General features: G+C 52.3%; 1 protein-coding gene and 4 non-coding genes across 5 annotated transcripts in view; 4 read left to right on the plus strand and 1 right to left on the minus strand.

Moving 5' to 3' along the window:
• The window catches only part of LOC142821621 (zinc finger protein RFP-like), a 411,497-nt gene that overhangs the window by 39,322 nt on the left and 359,076 nt on the right, over positions 1-13,099 (minus strand). The window lies entirely within an intron of this gene.
• TRNAK-CUU (transfer RNA lysine (anticodon CUU)) lies at positions 1,204-1,276 on the plus strand. Its single transcript has one exon. It is a non-coding gene; the product is annotated as a tRNA-Lys (tRNA).
• TRNAS-GCU (transfer RNA serine (anticodon GCU)) lies at positions 5,871-5,952 on the plus strand. Its single transcript has one exon. It is a non-coding gene; the product is annotated as a tRNA-Ser (tRNA).
• Positions 6,931-7,020, plus strand: TRNAY-GUA (transfer RNA tyrosine (anticodon GUA)). The gene is given in 2 exon segments: positions 6,931-6,967; positions 6,985-7,020. It is a non-coding gene; the product is annotated as a tRNA-Tyr (tRNA).
• Positions 11,174-11,289, plus strand: LOC149522715 (U5 spliceosomal RNA). Its single transcript, XR_016347503.1, has one exon. It is a non-coding gene; the product is annotated as a U5 spliceosomal RNA (small nuclear RNA).

Below are 13,099 nucleotides of genomic sequence, written 5' to 3' on the forward strand. Positions count from 1 at the left end.
GAGAAGCACCTGATGCCCACAGACCCTGACTCTCTATGGCTTCAGGAGCTGCAGTGGTTGCTCCCTGAGGGTCTCTAGGACCTGAGGGAATCACAAGGGCATGTGGTGCTGGCTCTCCTGTCCCAGCAATTGCAGTCAGAGCCCTGCCTTGCCAGTGCCAGTCACAGCAGCCTCTGCACCTGCTCCAGGCTTGTGGTTTCCTTCTTCCCAATACCCCTCCCCAATCAGCCTTTTCCTGAACCAGCAGTTCCATGGGTGGCCAGGAGAGGCCTCTTCTGTGTCCCAGAAGAGCATAAGTAAATGTGAGCAAAGGTTACAACAAGGCACCACTGGGAGTTGCACCCAGGATCTCCTGTTTATGAGGCAAGTGCTTTAGCAAGCTAAGCCATGGTGCCCGCCTCCGAGGTATCTTTAAAATGGCTCTTTATGTTTCCAGACAACACTTTTGACTCCCAAAGTGCAGCCATTCCCCACTTCCCTCCAGCCATCGAGCCCAGGTGGTGTCTGGCCCCCTGGGCACAGAAAGCTACAGCTCAGTGGGCAGGGGGCTTTTGGCTTCCTTGCCCATGGGATGCTGTTGCAGGAAGGGCTGCTCAGCAGGGACGGGGTTCACCTGTGGAGGAAGGGAAGAGTATTTGGGTGCAGACTGGCTAACCTAGTGAGGAGGCTTTAAACTAGGTTTGATGGGGCAGGTGCCCAAAGCCCAGAGGTAAGTGAACAACATGGACACCTGGGGGATACCAGGGCACAGGCAGGAGAAGATGGGAGTGAATCCTGCTACCTCTGCCATGGCTTGGCCCAGGAGGGCTGGGGTCTAGCAGCTTTTCACCCCAACTTTGTGGGAGGCCAAGTAGGAAGGGGCCTCTGGAGGCTCATAGCCCCGTGGCCTGCTGTGTCTGTGGAAAGGGGGGAAGAGGACACATACCTCCCACTGGGGAACTGGTTGCATGGATCCCACTCGTTCCTGCAGAAAATGAAACAGGTTGAGCATTTTGCAGAGAACGGACCAGTCCCTGGAGAGATGGAAATGGGGCCGTTCCTTGTGGGGAAAGAAGTGGGTGTGTTGGGAGTGGGGTTCGAGTTCAAACCTCTCCACAGACCAGAACCCCACATTAGGGGCAAGAAAGAGCCTTGAGTCAGGCAGTGGAGAACACTTAGCTCCTGTTACACTGAGATGGGATATTAGGAAATTCTTTGCAGGCAGCCTGGCTAGCTCAGTTGGTAGAGCATGAAGCTCTTAATCTCAGGGTCATGGGTTCAAGCCCCATGCTGGGCAGTCCCCTTCCTTAACTCACATTCTCAGCCTGTGAGCAATTGGCTCTCAGTTTTCACCAGGGTTTTAGAAAGAAAAAGTCTAGTCCTGGGGTCCAGCTTTAGTAGAACCAAAGAGAGAACCAACTGCAATTTCCATCTTCTGAGGAGAAGGGAAGAGGATTTTCTTCTCCTCAGTTCTAGCCACATCAGCCCAGGGGGGAGAAAAAATAACCCTCCACCCACTGATTGTCCCCGTCAGCTTCTGTAGCTTCACCTCCTTCCACAGCAGCTCCAGCTTTGAGCTACAAATCTCAAGGGGCTGGTGAGGAAATTAGGCGCTTCCCTGAGAACAAGAGGTGGAGTGTTCACAAGAAGCATCCCTCTCCCCTGCAGAGCAGGGTGTTAGAAAGAGCTAGAAACAGAACAGTCAGCCAAGTTCCATCCTTTGAAATGTGTTTCTGTGGTGTAGTGGTTATTACATTTGCCTAACACACAAAAGGTCCCTGGTTCAAAGCCAGGCAAAAACACAGGGTCTTTTCTTATTGCGGTGCCCAGGTAACTGCAGCTGCTGCTGACCATCCTGTTCATGAGCCCAACGCTCATGTGACAGAGGGGGGGTAACGTCAGCTGATAATGCCCCTGGGTGCCAACCTGGGGAAGCCAGATAAATTAGGCCAGGCAGCTGCTTGTGTCTTGGCCTCCCCACCCTGGGGGGTTGGTGCATTGGGCTGGCTCTGCCTGCTGCCTCCCTTGTGTGACTTGCCCAGTGTAACAGGCCAAATGTCCGAAAACCCTCTTCCAAAAAAAAAAAAAAAAAGCAGAAGAAAAAGCTGCACAAATTGGGTTTTGAAGTTTGCGTAGCTTTTCCCAGAAGAGCAGTGTAGGGCAGACATAGCCTGAGTGTTGCTCAGCACTGGTAGGAGACAGGGAGGGATAAAACGATCTAATGGCACCTGAAGCCTTTCAGAACAACTCCCAGCCCCAACCGCGAGAACCAGCCCTTCCCTTCATCCTCACTGGGGTCTGCTGGGAACTGTCTGGACTCAAGCCCACCCCAGTTTCACCCTAAGGATTGCCTGTTCTGTAAAAGCTGCGCCCTGGAAATGAGAAAGCAGCTAAAGTGACACTCGTGGGACTTGAACCCACAAACTTTGAATGTCTAGCTGGGCTCACATGAATCACTGAAGCTTAAAATAGTGATAGAAAAGTAGCTATGTTAATCTAGGGTAGCTGAAACAAAATACAGAAAAAAACCAGTTTCTTGCCATTTCAACCAGAAAGAACAGTATCTCAATGACTTAATTACCTGCATCCTGCTTCAAAAGCCTTTTAAAACTGCACTTTAAAGGGAATCCTCTGAACTGTTATTCATGCTAAAATTCGACACTTTACGGCAGGGTCCTAACAAAGACTCTAGTTATCTTACCCATTACAAAGATAGCTTCCCCAATTATCACCTTTAATATTAGGTCACAGACATTTACCTTCCCCCCGCATGCCCGTTCTGTTCTGAAATTTGATTTGTCCTTTTCATATGTGTTCATTTTTTTTTTAGTTGTATCCTTTGCTATATATGGTTGTGACAATTTTCTTCCACTATTTGATCTGAGGAAGTGGGTCTTGCCCACGAAAGCTCATCATCTAATAAACCATCTTGTTAGTCTTTAAAGTGCTACATAGTCCTGTATTTTGTTGCAGCTTAAAAGTCCAACATGCTTTCCATTGCACCACAGAGCCTGATATCTCCACTCTCTGCTTTGCAGCACGGCAATTGCTGGTGTCAAAGAAAGGGGAGCCAGGTCTGTCTCTTTTGGGAGAGCAGGTAGGAAGAGGGAGGGGGCCACTGAGCCCCTGACAGTGAAAACAAGGGATAAGAGCTGAGCTGTAGTTGGATAATGTGGGCATCGATCTCACTGCCTCTTGCATGCTAAGCAAGCGCTCTACCACTTGAGCTAATTCCCCTATTGCATTTACAGAGGCCTTCTTGGAGGCTCTTCCCTTCTCCACAGGGACGTCTGTCATCTAGGTAAGTTAGTCGTGGGAAAGGAGAAGACTCCGAAAAGGCCTCAAGGGCAACTCTCAAGGAGACTCCCTGCAGCAAAGCCATGGGGGGGGGGGCGGCGGGGGGGGGGGAGGGGGCGCTGAGATGGCCCCTGCCATACAGCCTGTCCCACCTGGCCACTGTCATGGACTCTCTGTGAGGTCATCACCTACCAACCTCCATTAGCCAATAAGCTGAGGGGCTGCAAAAGGCCCTTGTGATGTCACTGCCACACCCACCCCTGCCCTCCAGGGCTAATGTCCTGCTCCAGGCAGCCCCTTTGCCTGGCTGAGCTGCTCCCAGGGGTGAAAGTGACACATTTGTTACAGGGTGTCCTGGGAGATGAAGCAGCTGGAGGGAGCCAGGAGAGCAGAGGCCAGCCTGAGAGCTGAGAGTCAGAGGTGCCCACTGCACTTTCACACCACAGGTCCCATGGTGTAAGGGGCAGCACTCAGGACTCTGAATCCTGCAATTTGAGTTCAAATCTCAGTGGGACCTACTAAGACTCAGGTGGTTGCTACAATGTTCAGGTGCTTTGGCTTCTATACCCTGAGGTTCAACGGGGAGAGTTTTGTTCCTCTTGCTGGCTGTCTGAGGCCACTAGAGCTCCATCTCCAGACGGAGCAGGCTGGCGGGAAGGGCCTGATGCCATCACAGCTGCAGGGCAGGTCACCCACCTGACCCCTGAGCTCAGCCCATGCTGGAGGCAGCCAGACAGTGTGAGCGGGTCAGAGGGGGGTTGGGGGAAGGGTCCTGAGTCCTGGCTGCCAGCCACACACCTTGGCAGAAAGACCAAAGGCCCCTGCACAAAGTGCATTGTGGGAATAAGAGTTGGGGTAGCAGGAAAGGGGCCGGCCCCTCAGCACCAGGGCGCAGTCAGGAGAAGATGGGAGTGAATCCTGCTACCTCTGCCATGGCTTGGCCCAGGAGGGCTGGGGTCTAGCAGCTTTTCACCCCAGATTTGTGGGAGGTCAAGTAGGAAGGGGCCTCTGGAGGCTTAGCCCCCTGGCCTGCTGTGTCTGTGGAAAGGGGGGAAGAGGACACACACTTGTCACTGGGGAACAGGGTGCATGGATCCCACTCGTTCCTGCAGAAAATGAAACAGGCTGAGCATTTTGCAGAGAACAGGCCAGAGCCCTTCTCCTGTCCCTGGAGAGATGGAAATGGGGCCGTTCCTTGTGGGGAAAGAAGTGGGTGTGTTGGGAGTGGGGATCGAGTTCAAACCTCTCCACAGACCAGAACCCCACATTAGGGGCAAGAAAGAGCCTTGAATCAGGCAGTGGAGAACACTTGGCTCCTGTTATGCTGTGATGGGATATTAGGAAACTTTTCCCACACAGCCTGGCTAGCTCAGTGGGTAGAGCATGAGACTCTTAATCTGAGGGTCATGGGTTCAAGCCCCATGCTGGGTGTTGCCCTTCCTTAACTCACATTCTCAGCCTGTGAGCAATTGGCTCTTGGTTTTCATCAGGGTTTTAGAAAGAAAAAGTCTAGTCTTGGGGTCCAGCTTTAGTAGAACCAGAGAGAGAACTAACTGCAATTTTCATCTTCTGAGGAGAAGGGAAGAGGATTTTCTTCTCCTCAGTTCTAGCCACATCAGCCCAGGGGGCAGAAAAAATAACCCTCCGCCCGCTGATTGTCCCCTGCACCTTCTGGCGCAGGAGCCTCTTCCACAACAATGGTGGCTCATTAGATATGCAAATGAGGCTCACCCTCTCCGTTGGCCACTTGCCGCTGCTCCTACCGGCCGCCCGCCAGCCACTCCCTCCAGCCACCCCATTCGTGCTGCTGTGGGTGCCAGTGTCTCACCACACTGTGAAATCAGACCAGAGACGGACGCTGTCAGTAAACACTCATATCGGAAACGCTCCTCTGGATGCTGGGCCCACCAGAGCCGTGTGCTGCTGCCATCTGCCTGCTCCGTGGACATCTTCCCATTGCAGAGCGCGCCGAGCCAGACTGTGACTAGACAGCCCCTCTCTGGGCACCCAGGGGCTACGTCGACACTGCAGGCTTCTTGCTCAAGAATGGCCGTTCTTGCGCAAAAACTTGAGGAACATCTACACTGCGCGTGCGTTCTTGTGCAAGTAAATTTACAGCAAAATGAAGGAAAAGGGCTTCTTGGGCAAGAGTTATTCCTCTCCCCATGAGGAATAAACCCTCTTGTGCAAGAGCTCTTGCACAAGAAGGTAGTATGAGTGGGCAACAGGGTTTTTTTGTACAAGAAATCCCTATGGCTAAAATGGCCATCAGAGCTTTGCAGCACAAGAGAGTGTGCACACTGCCACGGACCTACTTGTGCAAAAGCACATGGCAGTGTGGACGTGCTCTTGCACAAGACATTTTGCGCAGGAACTCTTGCACAAAACAGTTCTTGTGTAAGAAGCCTGCAGCGTAGATGTAGTCAAGGGTTGTTTGGGTTTGTTACGAGCACTGAGCTTTGTACAACAGCCCAGGGGACATTGTGAAAAGCCAAAACCTTCCTGCCCTGGGTGTCCCTGGCCAGCCAGCGAGTGGCACAAAGGTTCCTGGCAGTGACAGCTTTGGGTAATTGGTAACAAACCACAACAGCTCAGATGAGGTGGCCGAGTGGTTAAGGCGATGGACTGCTAATCCATTGTGCTCTGCACGCATGGGTTCAAATCCCATTCTCATCGGATGTTTGTAGCCCTTCCTCTTGCTTCTCCCAGCTCTCTCTTCAGTTAAGTGCCAGCCCCTCCCACTGCAGCCTGGGGAAAGGGGAAATCTCCACAGAGACACTCCCAGCTGGGACCCTCAATCTCTTCTGCCCTCAAGGGGAAACCTCACAAAGGAGATTCCAGGCAGCCAGGCCATGGGGGTCTCTGAGATGCCCCAGCCCTGCAGCCTGTCCCACCTGGCTGTTGTAATGGTCCCTCTGTGAGGTCACTGCCTCCCAGCCAATGAGCTGAGGAGCTGCAAAAGTTCCTTGTGATGTCACTGCTCCCTTGCAGGCTCATGTCCTGCCCCTGGCCAGCCCCTTGGCATGTGTGAGCTGCTCCCCCTCCCCCCTCACTCAGGGCTGGTTCTGGGGCTCACACAGGTAACATCAGAGGCTGCTCAGGGTGCCACATGCCCCCAAGGTCACCTTTTAAATGTCAGGGCAAGCCAGGATCTATCCCGTCACTTCCCCCACACCCCATCCCTTTGCTGAGCCCCTGCCCTCCCCAAACCTTTCCATGGACTCTTGGTTACTAATGGACACTCGCCACTAATGACATAATCACACCCTAGCCATTTTGCTAGGGCTGCAGCTGGGGAGAAAAGTTTCATTTAAATCATTAAACAATTAAGCATTTGAACTGTCTCATGTTAGTTGATCAAACTTCATTTTAAATAAAGGAAAACATTACAGCCAGCACAAAAGGTTTCGGTGCCACACCCCTAGAGACTCTGGAACAAAGAACACACATGAGAAGAACCCAACTTTCTTCCTTTTGCTGAGACATGGATGGATCTAGCTCGGGTTTCACTCAGGGCGTCTGTCTGCATGTGAAGTACCTGTGACAGCCCCTGTGCTCCTCTGCCCCTCATCAGCAATGCCATCTACTTGGGGGAGAAGTTGCCCTGAGACTTGCAGAAGGGACAACCTGGACAAACTAATAGCACTCAGGCACCCTTCGATAGCTCAGCTGGCAGAGCGGAGGACTGTAGTGTGTCTTTGGTAAGTGATCCTTAGGTCGCTGGTTCAACTCCGGCTCGAAGGAGCCATTCTTTTCCCTCCTCGGACTTTTCTGAGGTTTCCCTGCTGTGTAGATGTGCTAGTTTGAAATCACCTAGTTTGGAATCACTATTCAAGACCAGCTTATTCCAAAATAAATGTGCTGTGTAGTTGTAGCCAGAGAGATGAAGCAGCAGGAGGGAAGCCAGAAGTGCAGAGGCCAGGTGGAAAAGTGAGTATCCCAGGTACCCACACACACTGAGCCATGTTGGTCCCGTGGTGTAATGGGAAGCACTCAGGACTTTAAATCCTGTGTTTTCTGTTCAAATCTCAGTGGGATCTGGTGGGGTTGTTGTTGTTGTGAGGTTTTTTACACTGCATGTCTATGGTCTCTGCTGTGTGCTTTTTGCACAAGAATGGCTGTTCTTGTGCAAAAACTAACGGAGTGTTTACCCTGCATGTACATTCTTGCACAAGAAAATGTACAGTAAACCATTGGACAAGAGAGCTTCTTGTACAAGAGTTATTCCTCTCCCCATAACGAATAAGCCCTCTTGCACAAGAAGGCAGTGTGCACAGGCAAGAGGGATTTCTTGTGCCAGAAACCCCTATAGCTAAAATAGCCATTAGAGCTTTCTTGCACAAAAGAGTGTCCATGGATGCTCTTTATAAGGAGATACACAACCTCATAGAGCTGGAAGGAGCCTTCAGAGACTAGTTAGTCCTGTCCCTGTGCTCATAGAAAGGCCAAGAACCATCCACAACAGATTTACATCAGCTCCCTAAATGGTTATCTCAAGGATTGAGCTCACAACCACAAGTTTAACAACCCAATGCTCAAATTACTAAGCTATCCTACCCTCTCAGACAAAAGCACACAGCAGTGGATGTGCTCTTGCACAAGAACTCTTGCACAAAACAGTTCTTGGGCAAGAAGCCTGCAGTGTAGATGGAGCCTAAAGTTTTTCATATTTTTTGTTTTAAAAATATTTCCAACAGTTGTTCAATGTGCCCCAGGCCTGGAATTGTGCTGCAGCCGTCTCCCTCGCTACAGTCGCTGGCTCCATGTGCACTGGCCTTCTGTCTGGGTGCTGGCAGTGGGGTGAGAGGTGGTGGGTACCGATGGGTAACAGGTGCCAAGGTGCATCCAGATATGCCAGCATCTGCATCTCTGCAAGTGACCTCACTGTGCACAACTCAGCTTTTATGAAACACTTTCCTACTGTCTGCGCCTAACAGCAGTGTCACTGTCTGCTCCTGAGGGGTCCTGTGTGGGGGGGAAATGGGAATTCCAGGGGACACTTGCCCAGTGTTGAAACATCTCACAGATAACATGGCAAAGAGGAAGCCAAAGAGACTCTACATCTACCAGGAAACATCAAAACTGTCAAGCCAGATGGGACTTGAACCACCAATCCGTGGTATAAGGAGCCAATGCTTTTTCCATTAAACTACCGGGGCACACCAAGAATGACACAGAGACAGAAATTCCCTCTTCCAAATGCACATTCCTCAATTTTAGGTGCCAGATTCAAGCCCTTGGAAGGAGCCAGAAACACAGGGAGGGCTGATCACACCCTCTAAAATCAGCTCTCAGGAGGCACCTCCAGCTGCCCCCAAAGTGTGGGTCACCTCACACAAGCCATGAAAGAAACTCAACACCTTGACATCTCATCTCCCTCCCAAAGCCAGGGGCTTGCTCCCACAGTCGCAGCCTCAGCAGGGAGCCGCACTGGCGCTCACCGCTCGTGGGGAAGGGAGCGGGTCCCACAGGTTCTGGGGCTGGCGGGGAATGGGCGGTTGTCACTGAAGGGGAAGGATAAAATGCAGCCACGTTCTGAGGGCAGGGAGAGTGGCTGGGGCTGTGCTGGTGGCACCGTGGGACGGCCCTGGGGGAGCTCTGCAATGTGACCCTGGCTCCAAAGGCAGCAAGTGCAGAATCCCCCTTGGCGAGTGTGAGAGGCTCCGACCAGCCTGGTCTGAATCTGTCTGACGGCCTGGACGACCCCGATGCTGGAGTGTCAGAGCCCCTGTCAACCGGCCCTGTGTTTGTCCCCTCCCCCACCAGGCAGGGCAGGGCCCAAGCTCCCAGCAGGGAGTTACAGGCGCCTCTCTCACAACCAGAGCACTGGGACCACCATGGAGCAGGACTCACTGGCCAGTGTGTGGTACCCAGGGACTTACAGTGGGAGTCAGAGCCCTGCCTGGCCAGTGCCAGTCACCTCTGCACCCGCTCCAGGTTTCTGGTTTCCTTCTCCCTAACAAGCCTCCCCAATCAGCCTTTCCTGAACCTGCAGTTCCATGGGTGGCCAGGGGAGGCCTCTTCTGTGTCCAAGAAGGACTTAGGAAAATGTGAGCAAAGGCCACAGCAAAGCACCAGTGGGAGTTGAGCCCAGGATCATCTGTTTACGAGACAGGTGCTTTAGCCAGCTAAGCCTTGGCGCCCTCCGCAAGCCCACCACTAAAACTGTTCTATTGTATCCCAGACAACACCTTTGACTCCCAAAGTGCAGCCATTTTCCATTTCCCTCCCGCCCTGGCAGTGTCTGGCTCCCTGGGCACAGGAGGCTACAGCTCAGTGGGCAGAGGCTCTGACATGCACATCTCCCCCAGCCGCTGGGACTGTGGAGTTGGCCTTAAGATTTAGAATTGCTGGGGGAAGGGAAAAGTGCAGTAAACACTAATCATCTGGATTGTAAGCCCTTGGGTCTCACAGTTTGGGGTGAGGGCCCGGCAACTGGGGCTTTCTTGCGCAAAACCGCGTCTAGACTGGCATGGACGCTTTTCTGCAAAGAGTGCTTTTGCGCAAAAGCGTCCGTGCCAATCTAGATGCTCTTTTCCGCAAATGCTTTTAACAGAAAAACTTTTCCGTTTAAATCATTTGCGGAAAATCATTCCAATCTAGACGTCGCCACAGAGGCTACATCTACACTAGAAGTTTTCTCCTTAAAAAATATGTTAATGAGAGACTCAATAGCATGAGTCACCATCTCATTTGCATATTTTCTGCCAATGGGATTTTTGTGCAAAAACAAGCAGTGTGAACACTTTTTTGGCACAAAACCCCCTTTTCCCAAAAGATTCTTATGCCCCCCCCCAAAAGAGGTATATTGATCTTTCAGAAAAAGGGGGTTTTGCGCAAAAAGAAAACTTCCATACTGCTTGTTTTTGGACAACAACCCCAGTGCAAAATCAGTTTGCAAGAAAATATGCAAATAAGATCATGACTCATGCAAATGAGACCCTAATTAGCACCTTCTTTTGCTGAGAAAACTCGTCGTGTAGATAATGCAATAGAAGCACAGCGTGTCAGAGAATTGTTCCAGTGACGCTCCCAGACCAGGGGGTTACAAACCCCGCGCTAGACCCCGTGCCAGGGTTTTTGTCACCAGCGCGGCTGTTCCTGTTCTGTTCCGTGCTGTGAACGTTCCTGAGAAGGTTGGAACCAACCCGGCTCTTTAGGGAGCGGAAGCTCCTAGGGGCGGAGACTGAGATGTTTAAACAGCGCGAGCAAACCGGGGGCAGCACCAGCCGGCCAAGGCAGGGGAGAATCGCACTCGGGTGTCCCGGGGTCTGGCTCGATCACAGCGGGCGGGCTACCGAGAAGGGCCACAGGTGCAAGCTGCAGCGTTGGAGGCTGGGGACAAGCTGCCGACTTTGCTGCCGCGGGGCAGGCTGGATCCTCTGTAGGCTCCGTGGCTGACCCACCCTCCCCCGGGGCAGTTCAGCGGCTCGTGCCCCGGCCCTTACACGCGGCAGCAACCAGAGCCCCAAGCCCGCCTGCCCCTCCCGAGGGCAGCGTGGAGCCTGGCACCCCCAAGCTAGTGGCCGAAGGGCCCGCGGGGAACCAGCACGTGGCCTGCGCCCGGAACAGCGGTGGGACCGGCAGCAGCTGCCCAGCCCGGCCCGCAGCAGCGAGCTAGGGGCTGCAGCCGCAGCTCGGAGATCTGGGCTCCTCTGCGTGCTCGGGTGTACCCAGGGGTGCTCATTTACATACCCACGATGCATTGCGCACAGTGATTCGCCATGGGGCCGAGTTTGCTCCTAAAGCCCCTGGCTCCCATGCAAAACTTGGGCTATCAGCGTGGCAGAGCAACAGGCTGCAGAAGGGGTGGGGATTTGCAGACGGTCCGGTGTAGCCACCGTGAGTTGAGAAACAGACGCCGTTTTTCTGGCAGTGCCTCTGCAGCTACTGTGCTATACTCTGGTTTCTCTTCAGATCGTATAAATCTTTCGCCTTTTACTAAAGATTTCCGTGGAGAGGGACGGTTATGAGTTTGCACTCAATTTTTTGAGGCTTCACTCCAATGAAGCTACCCAATGGTGTGAAAAAACAGAACTGAGACCTGTAGATGCCTGTGTTTATTTGAAAATGTTGTTGTACCTTATGGTGTGCTACCTTTTTTAATAGTAGTAGTCGTGTTAGTCTAGTCTAGCTAAAACAAAAAATAGAGCTATGTAGTGTTAATAAGAGGGGTTACGTCTAGACTGACATGATTTTCCAGAATGCTTTTAATGGAAAAGTTTTCTGATAAAAGCATTTTTGGAACAGAGCATCTAGATTGGCACAGACACTTTTCCCCCAAAAGCACTTTTTGCGGAAAAGCGTCCGTGCCAATCTAGACGCGCTTTTCCACAAAAAAGCTCCGATCGCCATTTTCGCGATTGAGGCTTTTTTGCGGAAAACAAATCTGGGCTGTCTACACTGGCCCTTTTGCTCAAAAGTTTTGCGCAGAAGGACTTTTGCCCGAACTGGAGCAGCATAGTATTTCCACAAGAACACTGACAATCTTATGCGAGATCATCAGTGCTTTTGCCTAAATTTAAGCTGCCAGTGTATACAGCTGGCAAGTTTTTCTGGAAAAGTGGCTGATTTTCCGGAAAACTGGCCAGTCTAGACACAGCCTTCCGTTAAAAGCATTTGTGGAAAATCATGCCAGTCTAGACGTAGCCCAGGGATACAATCAAAAAAAGTGAACACCTATAAAAAAGACAAATCAAATTTCAGAACAGAGGAGAGATGGGAGGGGGGAGGTAAATGTCTGTGAGCTAATGATATTAGAGGTGATAATTGGGGAAGCTATCTTTGTAATGGGTAAGATAATGTATATAACTGGACAAACGTCTCAGATGCTTCGCCAAAGAATCAATGCACACAAAAGGGATATCAGACAGTATCACAAAGAAAAACAGTGTTTTGCCATTTCAACCAGAAATGGCATTGTCTCAACGACTTGATTACCTGAATACTGCTTGTCTACGTCTACGCTGGCATGATTTTCCGAAAATGCTTTTAACGGAAAAGTTTTCCGTTAAAAGCATTTTCGGAAAAGCACATGTAGATTGGCAGGATGCTTTTCCGCAAAAGCACTTTTTGCAGAAAAGCGTCCGTGCTAATCTAGACGCGGTTTTCCACAAAAAAGCCCCGATCGCCATTTTCGCGATTGGAGCTTTTTTGCGGAAAACAGTACTGTGCTGTTGACTCTGGCCCTCTTGCGCAAATGATTTGTGCAAGAGGGCTTTTGCCCGAACGGGAGCAGCACAGTATTTCCGCAAGAACACTGACGATCTTACATGAGATCGTCAGTGTTCTTGCGGAAATTCAAGAGGCCAGTGTAGACAGCTGTCAAGTTATTCCGGAAAAGCGGCTGATTTTCCAGAATAAGTGGCCAGTGTAGACACAGCCCGGATGCGCCCGGCTCTGGAGGGTGACGGGCCCGGCTGGGCCAGAGGTGTCGGGGCGAGAGCAGAAGCCACACGGACCCGGTGCCTCCTGAGTGGCGGCTCCTGCCCGAGCCAGCCACTGCTGGGTGTGCGGGCCGCAGCCAGGGAGAGCGCTGGTTGGGTCGGGAGTCGGGGTGCAGCAGCGCCGCTGGGCTCCTCGCCACTGAAGCGGGACTCAGGCCAGAGAGGGGATAGAGCGCCGGGCCCGGGCAGACAGGCAGGCGGGGGCGTGTCCCGGGCGGAGAGGCGGAGCGGCGTGAGCATGTATACAGATGCGGGCGCGAGCGGAGGCTTGTGGGAGCGGGAGCGGGCTGGCAAGCAGGGCCCGCCTCGGGCACGCAGGGCTCGGTGTGGGTGTCGGGGGCGGCTTGAGGGCGGGTGTGGGCGGTCGGGGAGCATTT

This window comes from Pelodiscus sinensis, chromosome 19 (assembly GCF_052426305.1).
Source record: "Pelodiscus sinensis isolate ZL-2025 chromosome 19, ASM5242630v1, whole genome shotgun sequence".
Lineage (NCBI taxonomy): Eukaryota > Metazoa > Chordata > Testudines > Trionychidae > Pelodiscus > Pelodiscus sinensis.